The sequence below is a fragment of the Rattus norvegicus genome, chromosome 15 (assembly GCF_021556685.1).
Source record: "Rattus norvegicus strain SHRSP/BbbUtx chromosome 15, alternate assembly SHRSP_T2T, whole genome shotgun sequence".
Classification (NCBI taxonomy): Eukaryota; Metazoa; Chordata; class Mammalia; order Rodentia; family Muridae; genus Rattus; species Rattus norvegicus.
In genome coordinates this window covers 105,711,609-105,726,238 of record NC_141548.1, presented here as the reverse complement: position 1 = coordinate 105,726,238, position 14,630 = coordinate 105,711,609, and the positions used below count along the sequence as shown (strand labels likewise).

The window sequence follows — 14,630 nt, the reverse complement described above, 5'->3', positions numbered from 1 at the left end:
GCTGACTCCACAAGACGCAAGACAAGAAGCCAGGCTATTGAGAAAAGGAGCTAAGATTACTAAAGAATGAAATGCTAAAGGGCCAAAGCCACCAAATAAATAAATGAAAGGCTTTAAAATAATTGTGAACACAGCTGCAAATTGTTTTGGGAAGAAAGCACAGCGTTAACCAAAGAGGAAGTGACGGGCTGTGGCTCAAGTGGGCGAGCAGAAAAGGAGAAGCTGGGAGATTTTTGACTAGTCTGAAGGCTGAATCAATAGAACTTGGTAATTGACAAACTAGAACGTGACAGAGGAGTAAAGAGTAAATAAGTTTCTGCTCTAGGAATCTTGGAGACACAAATGTGTTTCTTGATCTCCTGCTCTGAGAGCTATAGGCATCAAGGTCAAGAAGGGTGTTCTACATTCCGTTTGGAGAACGCACAGTAGGTAGGCCTGCCTGTTGGTATCTGACGGAGATGGTGTAGAGGGGCTGGTTGTGTGAACTCAAGCAGAGAGGAAATAGCTATAAACCTGACTGTATAAGCTCCACAGAGCACCAGGTTGTCTGTGAAGTGACAGACATCACAGAAGAAAAACCACGCACAGGCTGACCATGTGGCAGGAGAGAGTTGAGCATCGAGAATGCAAAAAGTTCTCGAAAAACCAAACTGGCTGTAAAACTTTCAGCTCCCCATTTTGTTTGCTTTGGCGGAGGCTGCTACTTCACACAAAACAACTGAGACTCTCCAGGCTTTCCTAGGATGCACACTAAAAATGAAGATAGCTTCTCTATATATTTCAGTATTTTAGCTGCATTGGGTTTTTAGAAACATAAAAGTGCAGGGTTGTTTTTGTGTACTTGTGTAATGGAAACTGTGTGGGCATATTTTGCATTGCACAGCCTTTGTGTTGAAAGGATTAAAGCCTAAAATGGATCTTGTATGAAATATGGGTAACTGAACACATCCCATCAGATGTCACAACAGGATGTACAAACCTACACTTGTGAATTCATCTTCTGACCCCGACAGAAGGAAAAGGGAGTGAATCTACATGCGTGTCGGGGGTCAGCTTAGCTTAATTCAGGATGCCATATGAAGAATTGAAAGAAAAAAACACAACACATGATCAAAGAACAGAAAGAGAGGAGGTGGATCATGTGGAGGAGGGCCATGGAAGCGTGGAGAGACCATGTACTCATGAGCTCACAGCAGCTACTGGGGTTCCTAACATTCAGTCATAGAGGAGACACTTATGGGATGTTGTTAGTGGTATGGCCACTGGTGAGTTACTCGTGCACACGGGAGTGCCTCTGATTACACCTGGTGGGCCTCAAGACAAGACAATAAAACAAATACAGGGCATACATGGAAGGAAGGAGAAGAAGAGAAATTAGTTTAGCCAGAACATATTGTATATATGTATGAAACTATCAAAGAATAAATTAGTTTTAAAAAGAAAAGGTCATGAAAATTTAAAAGTGAATGTCACTAAATTTGAACCCCCTTACACAGGTCCTTTCCTGTGGCTAACATTGGAATAGTGCTTCCAGTTTGTGTGTCTGTGTGTCTGTGTCTTTGTATACATATACACATTTGTGAAGGGTGTGTGTGTGTGTGTGTGTGTGTGTGTGTGTGTGTGTGTGTGTGTACTGAGGCAAGGCATTTCAGTGGTATCTGGGACTCAGTGATTAGGCTACACTAGCTGGCCATGCACCCGAGGGATCCTCAGGTTACAATAGTGCACCACCATTTCTAGATTTTTATATGAGTGCTGGGGATCAAAATAGGATCCTCAGATTTCATAATAATCATTTTACCAAATGAGCTGTCTTCCCATCCTGAGGCCATCACCTTGGAGCTGCCCTCCAACTTCCAGCCTTGTTTCTTGAGGTCATTTTCTTCAAGCATTCTTTGTCTTATAAACCATAAACATTCCCCCTGGCCTTACCACATTTACTTGGTAAATGTTGGCTTTCCTCTTCAAATTGATGGCCCTATTAATAAATGCAAAGCCTTCTCAGTTGTAGCTCTTCCTGAGCTGTGCAGTACTCTGACAAGCCTGCATTTCTTCTGGCAAATGGTCCCTGGACCTATTGTTAAGCCTTCTTCCTGAACCATTTGATATATACCCACTTGATTACATTCGTACTTTGCAAATGTCTGATGTTTTCCCCTAGGCTGTGATTTGACAAGACTTTTTGTATAGTGAAAGCTACAGTGGTCAAATAGCATATACACTATAAACTTGTTTGCATTAAACAATACATTTGAGAAAAAAATATAAGATCAGAAAACACATCTTTAATCCCAGCACTTAGGATGCAGAGGCAGGCAGAATTCTGAGTTCAAGGCCAAACTCATCTACAGAGAGAGTTCCAAAATAGCCAGGGCTACTTAGATAAATTCTGTCTTAGGAAAAAAAATAATGTTGCAGAACTCTCGATAGCACCATTTCACGGGTGGTGGAAATACAGAAAACTTTTATGTTTTATGCTTTTGTGGTGTTTAAGCTTGGTATTTGTTTATATTGTCACTATTAATATAAAGAATTGCTTTTCTAAGATTTCATCCTCTATTATCAAATCACTCCTTTTGATGTATACTTACTATCTTCACGTTCTGGAATATCTTTAAGAAATGAATACTTTTTTATCCCTGTTCACATTTGTTTGTTTGTGTGCGCGTGTGGTGTCTGTGTACATGTGTATATGTGTGTGTGCATGTGTGAATGCATTTGTGTATGCATGTGCGCATGTCTGTATGTGAATGCATGTGTGTGTATGTGTGTATGCATGTGTGCATGTGTGTATGTGAATGCATGTGTGTGTATGTGTGTATGCATGTGTGCATGTGTGTATGTGAATGCATGGGTGTGTATGTGTGTCTGTGTGCATGTGTGAATGCATTGTGTATATGAGGGGTGTGCATGTGTGAATGCATGTGTGTATGTGGGGTGGGTATGTGTGTGTGTGCATGTGTGAATGCATGTATGGATATGTGTGTGTATGTGTAAATGCATATGTGTGTATGTGTGTGTGTGCATGTGTGTGTGTGTGTGTATTTGTGACCATGCATGAGAGCAGATGTGTTCTTTATCCCTTCATTTGTAATGTTTTTCCCTTACGTAAAAGCCTCCTCAAGATTAAGATAAATTTTAGCCAGGTATAGTGGCACATGCTTTTAATTCCAAGACTCAAGAGACAGAGGCAGGCGGATCTCTGGGAGTTCTAGGACAGCCAGAGCTATATAATGAGAACTTGTCTTGAAAATAAAAATAAGGTAAGTTTTATATCAAATGATAGACCATCTACTACCAAAGTTCAGGTGTCTATGTTAATGTTCTCAGGAAGTCAGACCTTGGTGGACACTGTTTGTTGAATAAGTGCTGTGTATGTGGTGGTTTGAGTGAGAAATGTCTCATATAGGCCCATATATTTGAATACACACTTCCCTATTGGAGATGTGGTTTGGGAAGGTATATGACAAGCCTTCAGGAAGAAGTACATCACTAATGTGGGTATGGAGGATTTATAGTCTGACTCTATATCATGTACTGCTTCCTACATGTGACTAAATTGTGTCTTTCCCATCATGGTGAGCTATATACTTTTTCTGGAACTAAAATCTAAATGAAACACTTTCCCCTAACTTGCTTTTGTAGGTTATTTCCTCACAGCAGCAAGCAGAAAGCAACTAATACAGAGTGAGTCTTGAAATAAGTAAGTGACGTTTGCCCTTGGAGCCTGGACCTCTGTTTGATGACTTCACTCAAATTTGCACTGTGCGTGATGACTTCACATGCATTTGTTCTGTAGTCGTTGTCTGTTTTCTCGGAAATGCATATACGATGCAGTAAATTGCACTGGGCCTTGCAAGCCTTATCTTTCTCTGTTTGCAGCTGTCATCACTGTTATCAAAAACCAGATTTTCTAAAAGATGCAGTCACTCCTAACAACTGCTTGGAAACACCAAACCCTTTTCAAAAAGCCAAAAATACAGTGTGATCTATAAGTATCAATAGGAACACTCAGCTTCCTCAGTGCCCATAAGGATAAATTATGCCATCTTTTATGCCTCTTTATATACCCCTGCTATTCCAATGCCTTAGCTGTCTGTCAGCATCTAATTATACTCTCAATGACTAGAGACAGACTATCTCTTTCCCCTAAAATAAGAAGTTATAGCTTTCCAGCCCCACGTGTCACCGAGTAAACACCAGAGAGGATGAATATCCTACAAGAAGTCAATAATAGCCAAAGAAGAATAAGCCAGCCAGGCCCAGTGGTGTAGCCAGCAGAAGGCCTACCCCAATTCTAGTTGCTATGGCAAATGATCTAATGAAAAACACTACGATTCCAAGTTCATCGCTAGAGGGTGATTAGGATATAATAAGGGGGAGACGTGTAAGGGACAACATTTTTGTATTACTGGGTACACTGAAAACACATGCCTATGGGGAAGTCCCTATCAATAGGAGTGGCTATGGCTTATCACAAATGAACCCTGAAGCCCTTTTCAGAATCCACTGTTTCCCATTTTGATCTCTGTAAACTTCCATTATATCACATATAAATATGCAGCAATTAAGGCAATTTAAATTTTAAGTGGATTTTGGGCAAGAGGAGTGATGTCTGTCGTTTTTCTCACTGTAGGGTATGCATAGAGCCATAGTGAGCATCTGTTCACAACAATTCCTCCAATTCAATTACAACACATTCAAACGCTGCAGAGATATGAAAGACCATTCTGAATCACAATTTGTCATTTCTATTTCTTTTTTTCTCCTTTTTTCCCTAGCTATTCAGGATATCAATTTCCAACCCAAAATGAGGGTTTTACATTTTCCATTCAGTGGTACAAGATATGCCCATTTTTAAAAAACCACATGACTCACTGCTCTAACAGGGACTTCTGTCTCCTGTTGCCTCCTGGACCATGCACATACCTAAAATGAACATCATTCCCCCACATTCTGAAAATTGAGATGATAGATGATAAAATCTTCCCCTTTTAAATTACTTCTTGGGTATTTGTCAAGGCAACAAAAAACTGACTTACATGAAGTCTAACTGCAAATGCTTTGCCAAGGCCAGGCAATAAATCTCATCATGTAACTCTGTGTGAGTACTGTAGTTAATATCTTAACCCTTCCCCTGAGACTCCAGTGACCTTGCACATCTCAGCCTTTGTAAGCTCCAGTAGTACACCTTCTTAGTCAAGGAGGTGATTTTAGCACAGCACATGTGTGCCTAGAGAATGCCTTGCATGCCTATGTATGAAAGAAACCTGCCATCAAAGCTAGAGTGTTAGTTTCCAACTGCCTTCTATCACAACATAGATGGTACCAACAATTTACCATCAAACTCCCAGGTGACACCACAAAAAGACCTGAAGACAAAATGTGGTGATACTTCCAAAAGATCTAAATGGGATATATGTGGAAATGGCATTCATGTCTCTCCCTCTCTCCTTTCCCTCCCTTCCCTCTCCCAAACCCTCCTTTTACTTCATGATGTCAGTGATTTGCTTATGACATCATCTCTATCCTGATGCTCTGTCATTGCAAGAGAACAAAAGAATCCATTGAGGCCACCCAATAGTAAACTTGAGCCATTAAATCAGTGGCTAATTACATTTAGATAAGCCTTTTTACTCTTAGAAGAATGGACCCTGGATCTCTTACTAAGTTAATGACCTCAGACATTTTATTATGAAACTAATACACAGAGTATGTTTGTCTCTGGTTCTGCAAAATTCTAGGTGCACCTCATTCTTGCCAAGAGAATTCCAGTGTAGCCCCTTTCTGACATCTTTATAAATTGGAACAAATCCTGGCTACATTCTTCCACCAATCCTAAGACATACCAATACAGCAGTGAGGAGACCCTGGGAATGTATCCTGAGGTAAGAGGTGCCACTGGGCTTGCCTTGTCACCCAGTGAGGACTGCCATGCAGTGTAAAATTAACCTGTAGGAGTTACTTTGCTGAGATCCTGGCAGAAGACAGTTTTCTCTGGGCTGGCAGAATATTAACTGGCCTTGTATCCAACAGCAACGAAGCTCAGAATATCTCCCCAAACTGACATAGACAGTCCCCCACAGTCTGAATATACTTTAGACACACAGTTGGTCATCCAATCCCTTGCTCTATCACAAAAATTAAAATCATCTGCCCTGATAAGGTCTTATTCTGCACATAGCGAGCCTGACTTTCTGCATCACCATTTGATTTTCTGGGTGATTGCAAATTGATTGTGGAGTGCTGCATTCTGGTCTCCACAGATCCATTAGGTAAATGCTCTGTGATGATTGAACTCCTCCTTTGCCCTTTCGAGATATAGCACAATAGCTATCCTCCCTCCCGTGTCCAGGAAATTCTCTATCTATCCACAATTTTTCATGGCTAGTGGTTTTTGCAATGTGTTCCTTTAAAGTTTAGATAAACCTTTTCGCTCTTAGAAGAATGGACCCTGGATCATGCTGTTCAAAGATATGGGAAATTAAAAGGTGCACAATGATAATTTGTGGACAATAGAGGCACTGCCCAAACACACACGCGCGCGTGCGCGCGCACACACACACACACACACACACACACACACACACACACACACACACACACATTCTGTTCCTAACAGTGAGTGAGACATTGTGAAATCAGTACTCTGAAAAGGCAGACGGCTTGAAGATCTGCCTGTAGTTCAGGGACCACCAACTAGCTCTTAGAACTACCAGAGGGACAGAGAAAAAAATGTGGATTTTTGCATGCTAGGATTTGAATCTTCAGTGTCTGTGCCCTTTGAAAAAGTTTTTATTGAATGTGTGGTCCCCGGTCCAAGTGTTCAGAAAGTGATTGAATCATAAGGACTCGGGTAGATTAAATCCATTGATGAATTTATAGCTGAACGAGTGAGTATCTTAGTTACTCTTCTTTTGCTATGAAGAGATACCATTGACCAAGGCAACTTTAAAAGGAAAAAAATTTAATTTGGGGTCTTTTTTTATAGTTTCAGAGTGTGAATCCATGATCATCATGTTAAGAATCATGATGGCCATCAGGCAGGTATAGCACTGGATTCATAGCTGAGAGCTTATTTCTGATCCAAAAGTTGCAGGCAGAAAGAGCATTCTCATTCAAAATGACCACAATGAGGAGAAGCATTCTTATAGAATGAGCTCTCTTTGTGCTTCATGGTCACTGTAAAGTGAACAGTTTCCCCAGCCAAAGTGATGAGACCCATCAACTATGGACTGAAACCTTAGAAACCAGGAGCCAAGATAGTCTTTTCTTTCTTTTAAGTTGATTTTTTTTTCAGTTATTTTGTTACAGCAAGAGAAAACTGACTGGCACACATACTGCTCCAATATTGAAGGAAGGAAAGCAGGGAGCAGAAAGGGCCATCTTTCTGATCCTCTTTCTCTTCTGTATGACTACAGATTTGAAGCAACTCTACTTCCAACCCCATATTATGCTCATCGATCTCTTTTTAGATAAAATTCTGTCTACTAAGAACAATGCATACCCTATCTACCACCTATGGTGGTTTGAATGAGAAATGTCTCCTATAGGCTCTCAGTTGGTCGCATTGTTTGGGGATGAGGGTTGGGCCACCATGCAACCCTGAGGAAGTTCAGACTTGCTGAAGAAAGTAGGTTACTGGGGAAGGGATTTGAGAGTGCACAGTCTCGTCTCACTTCCCTTTCATTCTCTGCTTCCTGTTTTCAGCTGAAGATGAAATCCTTCAGCTTCCTGTTTTGACTGCCTTCTACCATGTCTCCCCCACCATTACAGAACCTCCTCCCCGGACTGGTAAGCCATAACTCCTTTAATATGTTTCTTTCAGCCATGTTATTGTACTGTGGCAACACAAAGCAACTCAACACCATCTGATTCCAAAGATCAGAAATAAAGTATGGTGAGCTCACTCCAACAATTCACAAGGATCAAATGTGAAGCATGGTTTGCTTTTGATATATACATACCTTCCATGCAGCAATGCTTCCAACATATGTCATATTGACACCTTGAAGTATAGTGGACTGAATAGAGGAGGAGTTGAACTAGAGCCATATTCTGAGGGACTTTTTCTTCTGGAAATACGTACTGTTGTCTCCAAGCATCCAATAAACTGACTCAAACAATTACACATTTTAGAGAGCTCTATAAGAAAATACCATGGGCTGGGCATCTTAATTAACAGAAATGTATTTCTCATACATCTAAAAGTTATTGTGATGGTGAAATTTGGATGGAATTAACTAAAACCCAAGCATCTGGTCACTCCTTTGACAGATTTTTCTTGATTGGGTCATTTAAGATAGAAGATTCACCTTATAAGTACACCATTTGATGTCAGAAGACCCATCCTAAATCTTGGCCACACCTTCTGGTGGCAACTTACATAAAAGGACATAAAAGGAAGAAGCTTTGGGTTTTTTGCCTGCTTGCCCTCACACTCTTGCTGGCAAGTTAATCTTTCCAGCTGCTGTTCCCCTGATGGTATTAGAACTTACTTTTTCAGGATATGAGCATTTACTGAAGATCAGTCAAGACATCTAGCCTCATGGACTGAACAAAAACTACCTGGTTCTTGGATTTTTCTATCAGGAGACAGCCACTCTTGGACTAGCTGGACCAAAGCCAGTAAGACACTATAATAAATCATCTCTTTAGAGATAGATAGATAGATAGATAGATAGATAGATAGATAGATAGATAGAAGATAGACAGATCCCCTAGCACTTTGGTTCTGCTACATATGGACTTGATCAACGCTATCTAGTTCATGATGTGAAAGTTGACTGAAGTGTCCAGTGTCTAGGCAACAGTAAACTTTCTTTTCTCTGTATACCAATCAACTCAAATTTTGTTACTACTTTATTTGCTATTTTATGGTATCCTACATGACTGGAAATGAGTCAGTAGCTGTCACAGTATACCAATAGCCTTTAGTTCTTTGTGCAATACATGTCTCACATGCTCCTAGGTTTGAAACTTGCCATTTGCCCCAACACTGACTGACACATGGACACTATTCTGTGGAGGGTCTTTGCTAGCACTGTTGTTTTGGCAATCATTCTCTTGGATGATAGTATTTTACAGATTCTCATCTTTCACTTTGGGCCATGTCATCCTGCTTAAATGAAAAAGCCAGTCTGCATTTGGTTTTCCCTAAGTCTCGAATGCAGAGGAACACATGTATTCTCACCTTGTACGGCTGTTCCTGCCTTTGAAACCAGCTAGTACCCAATCCCAGAAACAACCCAAATGCCATGGCAACCTACAGTAACAGTGGGCAGCAGACGTTGTTGCCCTCTGCCACAGTGAAAAGTTTTTGAGACCACCCACAAAGACAACTTGGAGATGGATAACCAGCTGGGAGACAAAAGGGCAGAATGCTGTCTGAGAACTCTGCCATGAAAAATGAGAATGGATGTTTGACTGACCTGTGTCCAGCCTCTGTCCACTGTCTTGGAGAAATTCCAAGTTTTCAGCCTGTGGAGGAGAAGCAGGCACTGGCAGAACTCACACACGCTCTGCATGATTCAGAACTTCATCAAACTCTTTTTCTCCTCTAACTTCCCCCAGACCCATGGCAGAGTGGGTGGGCACAGGAGTGGAACTTCAAAGAGGTGCAAATAATGAATGAAAAGCCAGGAAGAAGGGGAGGAGAGAAAACGGACACTAGAATCAGGTTAAGACAGCACACATCATACTAGAATCCCACCCACAGGCTGTGAGAGCAAGTGACATGCAGGAGTGATGGCTTTCCAAAGAAGAAAGAAGAAAGCATGGCCAGTGTTGCTTATTTTTACCTAAGTTCCACCTGAGTACCAGTCAGGACACTCACAGAAGTTTGCTAACCTGCTTCTTCACATCCTACTCCAAGAGATAATTTCCAACTATAGTTGGAAAAGTCACTAGGGAAATATTTTCCTTTTTTCTTTCTTGTGGAAGAAGTTTCCTAAATCTCTGTACTGGCTAGTTTTGTGTGTGAGCTTGACACAAGCTGAAGTTATCACAGAGAAAGGAGACTCCCTTGAGGAAATGAATCCGTAAGATCCATCTGTAAGGCATATCCTCAATTAGTGATCAAGGGTGGGAGGACCCATTGTGAGTGGTGCCATCCCTGGGCTGGTAGTCCTGGGATCTATAAGAAAGCAAGCTAAGCAAGCCAGGGGGAGCAAGTCAGTAAGTAACATCCCTCCATGGCCTCAGCATCAGCTCTTGCTTCGTGACCTGCTTGAGTTCCAGTCCTGACTTCCTTTAGTGAGGAACAGCAAAGTAAAAGTGTCAGCTGAATAAATCCTTTCCTCCCTAACTTGGTCATGATGTTTGTGCAGGAATATAAACCCTGACTAAGACGATCTCTGATTGAAACAAAAATCCTGAGGCAGGGGAAGAGGAATAGGTTGCTATGGAAGCATGATTGCTACAGTTCAGTGGAGACTGTGACTGTGTCTATGTAGACACATGTATATATAGATGTGGGTGCATGTGTGTGTGTTCATGGTTACATGCATATAACATCTGGTAACAGAGGAAAGAATGTTTTGGGAAGCTAAAAGTCATTTTTTTTGGTTTTTTTCGGAGCTGGGGACCGAACCCAGGGCCTTGCGCTTCCTAGGCAAGCGCTCTACCACTGAGCTAAATCCCCAACCCCAAAATCATTTTTTAATATGCCTTTCAGAGGCAAGAGGGATATTTTTTTCATATGTGGATAATTGGCTTTCTTTCCTAATGTGGTCTGCCTGCTGCTTGATGCCTGACTCTCTCGTGGATTTGACTACAGCCTGTGGACATGTCTTACCAGTGCTGTGCTCTCTTCAGCTCACTCCTCCCCTTACCCAGTACCCAACAATCCTGTGATCAGGTAAACATGGCCTACAACATGGCTTCTTATATCACAACACTATTCTTCTACAAAGCACTGTGTACATCATAACAATTCTGTCCACAGGGACAGTTCAAGAATCCGTTGTTCAATACTAGCAATTCTGGCATGGTTTAAACTTGGAATGTTCCCCAGTGACTCTAGACCATGATGCCACCTGGAAGTAAGGGGGGAAATCTTTAAGAGGTGAGGCTAGTTGGAAGAAATTTGGTAATAGGGACAGTGTCTTGAAGGAAACAGAGGACCCAACCCTTTCTCCTTCCATTTGCTTTTTAAACACCACGAATTGAGCAAGTTTGTGCCACCCTTCATGCTACTCTTCCCCAAACAATGAATTCAGATGACCACAGACTGAGGCCTCTGAATCCAGAGCCAAAGCAATCCTTCCCTCTCTGTAAATTGACATGCCCCATGTTAAATGCTCTGGCAACAGAAAGATGATTGACAGACATGTCAATTTGTTTTAATGTTCATCCTCAGTTGGCTCTTAATGGTTCTGGGCAGAAGAATTCTGAAATCTTCATCATTTCAGAATAATGGACACCATTAGCTTACTGTTGGGTCATCCGTGTGGGTCCCCCAATGCAGCTCCACTGACCTTTAATTCTCAGGTACAAACACCTGTGCAAGTTACTTCCTCTCTTGCCCTCAGTTTACTCAACGCCATAGTGAGAGGATCACACAGAAGAGTATGTGTAAGGTCCCAAATGCTGTAAAATTCTGATTTGTAGCAATAATTCCTAGGAGCTTCCATTAAGCCTAGTCCATTTTACCATGGAATTTTAACAGGCCTTGAGGTCCATTATTCTAAGAAATATTATAGTGGGAGCAAATACACTTCAGAGAAAGAAGGAAGACTTGGAGCCATGTTCCAAATTCACCTTATCATGAAATCATATTCTTTAATCATGGAAGGATTTTACAAAGAACTGATTGAAGAACATTGAACTGCTGACCAGTTCAATGACTTAACACAGTCAAGGGAGAAAACAAAAAGAAGTCCACAGAGTGACTGCAATTTCCTTGCTAATAGAAATGGGCGAGTACATTCCAGAACCTTTAGTTGACAATTAGAAAAGTGAAACCCATCAAAAGATTAGTGTATCGATTTAGTCTAAGCCTTTGTGATCCAGACACTCTAGAAACAGTACACACTGAGAGGAATGTTGTACTAAGTTCTTGTGTGTTCCTCAATCTAATTAATTGGATAATGGTAATCAGGGTAATAATGTTGACTAACCACCACAAACCACACCCAGCCCCAGAATTCTAAGAGTCTTAAAAGAGAGGTTACTCTCCATTGCTACCATATAGTTATTTACAGATTCAGATGACTATTCCAAGGGCATCTAGGAGTCGCATCCACCCTCTTGGATGGTAGTACCCATGAGTCCTAAGAACTCTTCTAAGAATCAAGAGGCACAGAGTACTGAATCCCTAAAGTTTTTTTTAAATCACCTAGACAAGAGCATCCAAAAAATATTATAAAATGAAGGAATGCATGTGCATAAGCCTCACAAGTCATTATTACCTGCATTAGTTAGGTTTCTTTAGAGTAGCAGAACTTATAGAATGAAAATATATAAATTTAATATATTCAATTATATATATTTATCTTTTAATATATTAACATGTATAAATATTTAGTATATTGTTGCATTGATCAATTTTTACTTATAACTTAAGTTATAAGTAAATATAACATACTTTGCTGTCAGTAAGAGCATGGTATTCATAGAAAAAAGAAGAGGAATGACTTACAGGTTGTAGTCTAGCTAATCCAACAATGTCTGGCTCTGAATGGAAAGTCCAAAAATCCAGTAGTTGCTCAGTTCATGAGCTATGTGTCTCAGCTTGCTTGGTCTTCAGTATACACTGGAATCCTGAAGAAGTAGGCTCTAATGCCAGTGGTGGAATGGACTTGCTAGCAAGGCAAGAACAAGCCAGCAAAAAGCAAAACTTTCCTTTTTCCATGTCTTTATATAGCCTGCCAGCAGAAGGCATGGACCAGATTGAATCTGGATTAAAGATCTGGATTACATGTGTCTTCCCACCTCAAAAATCTGAATCAGAAATAGAACTTCCCACTTTAAATTAGGCAGATCCTAATCCTTCATAGGTGTGGCCTCTATTTTTGAGTTTTAGTTCATTCTAGATGTAGTCAAATTGACAACCAAAAATAGCCATCACATTACCTTCCAGTCCCTGCTTTCTAAAGTGGTCTGTTCTGAGGAACAATGTCCTCAAGTCGTGATGCTGAAATAGGTAGTTCTCTCTCTTTTTTTTTATCCCAGGACCATAAAAGCCTGCCACACTGTAAGCAGGAAATGTAGGATGGGTGGATGGAAGGGAGGGAGGGAGGGGAGGAAGGAAAGGAGGAAAGGAGAGTGAGAGAAGGAGGAAGGGGAAGGAAGAGATATGGTTGAAGAGGAAAACAAGGAAAAATTGATGTGGAAATAAAATGAGACCTATAAGAATAGGAGGCAGAAAGTCAGATGGATCTCAAGGATGTACTGAGGTGGATGGGTGGGATAGAAGGTTGGAATACTGTCTTCTTCTATAGAATTTATCAAGTGATTTAGTAAGTACCTCTCCTACCCATCTTCCCTCAGATTCCTGTGTTAGGAACCATTGCTTGTGTATTCATGCAAATTACTGTGTCATGTCTGCACCCTTCCGTGGTAGAGCACATGGGAAGAAATCTGCCTTGTGTACCCATGAGTATACCTTGATAGTGCTGAAGGGTTCTGACTCTGGAACAACATGGAACAGATGTTTCAACAAGACTATTTGACTGTGGTGAGATGGGGGTGGTGAAGAACCAAGTAAAACTGGGTCCTGTGGATAAGTGCAGTGACCTGTCCCCTAACTTCCTTTGTTTCCTCTCACTCCACCCCCAACCTTACTCTCCTAAGGCCTTCTACTCTTTGGACTTTTGAAAATTAGTACATATAGGCCAACAAAGAGATCTGGATCCAACAATATTGGAAGCAGAAAGATAAACAGAGGAGAGTAAGAATAGAAAGATAGGATGAGAGACCATTGTCTACTGCCATGTGTACATTTCAGGGTAGAGTTTAGAAGTCTTGTCCTCATGCTTATGTTCACCCATGCCAACTCTCAAATGCTTTAAGTAAAGCAGGGGGCTCAGAGAAGTGTGAGAGTGCAAAATAGCCTGACAGATGTATGAACAGAGACACCTCTGCACACCTGCCTTTTAGTGACAGCAGGCAGTGTTACCAAGTCACCAATGCCATAGCTCACACAGCCTTCAAGGAAGCTGCAAATTCTCTTCACCAGTCCTAAGTAAGCAGATACTTGTGGCATCTCCGTGAAGCAGAGACTAAGACATAAATGTGTAAGCAGTATCTCTATTAATATGAGTAGCAGTTGGCAAAACCTTAGCACAACACTGGAAATTACAAACGGAGTTGTGCACTGTCTTCCTCCAGTCTGAGCAACAGAGAATCATACATAATGTAAAAGGATAGATTGCAGCTGGTAGCCGCAGGCTGGATCACAGGCGATGATTTCAACTCATTTTTATGATCATGAAGAAGCAGCTCTTAATCAGGCCGCCAAAGCAAACACTAGCCCTCAGCCCCGAAGGTGTGCAGAATCACACTATATAGCAGTAAATAATGAACTCTCTCTTAAGCCCCAGGCCTGGGCTCTTTATTTATGTTCCATGAATATTTCTAGAGTCTAGAAGGAATGCAGGCAGTGGAAACCACATAAAGCAGGTGTCACC

The 14,630-nt window shown here is 41.2% G+C and overlaps 1 long non-coding RNA gene across 1 annotated transcript; it reads left to right on the top strand.

The window, feature by feature from the left end:
- The first annotated feature begins 215 nt into the window (after window positions 1-215).
- Window positions 216-12,353, top strand: LOC148001167 (uncharacterized). The gene is made up of 5 exons (XR_015639160.1): window positions 216-429; window positions 3,646-3,703; window positions 5,745-5,888; window positions 7,711-7,794; window positions 9,078-12,353. It is a non-coding gene; the product is annotated as an uncharacterized LOC148001167 (long non-coding RNA).
- Window positions 12,354-14,630: the final 2,277 nt, after the last annotated feature.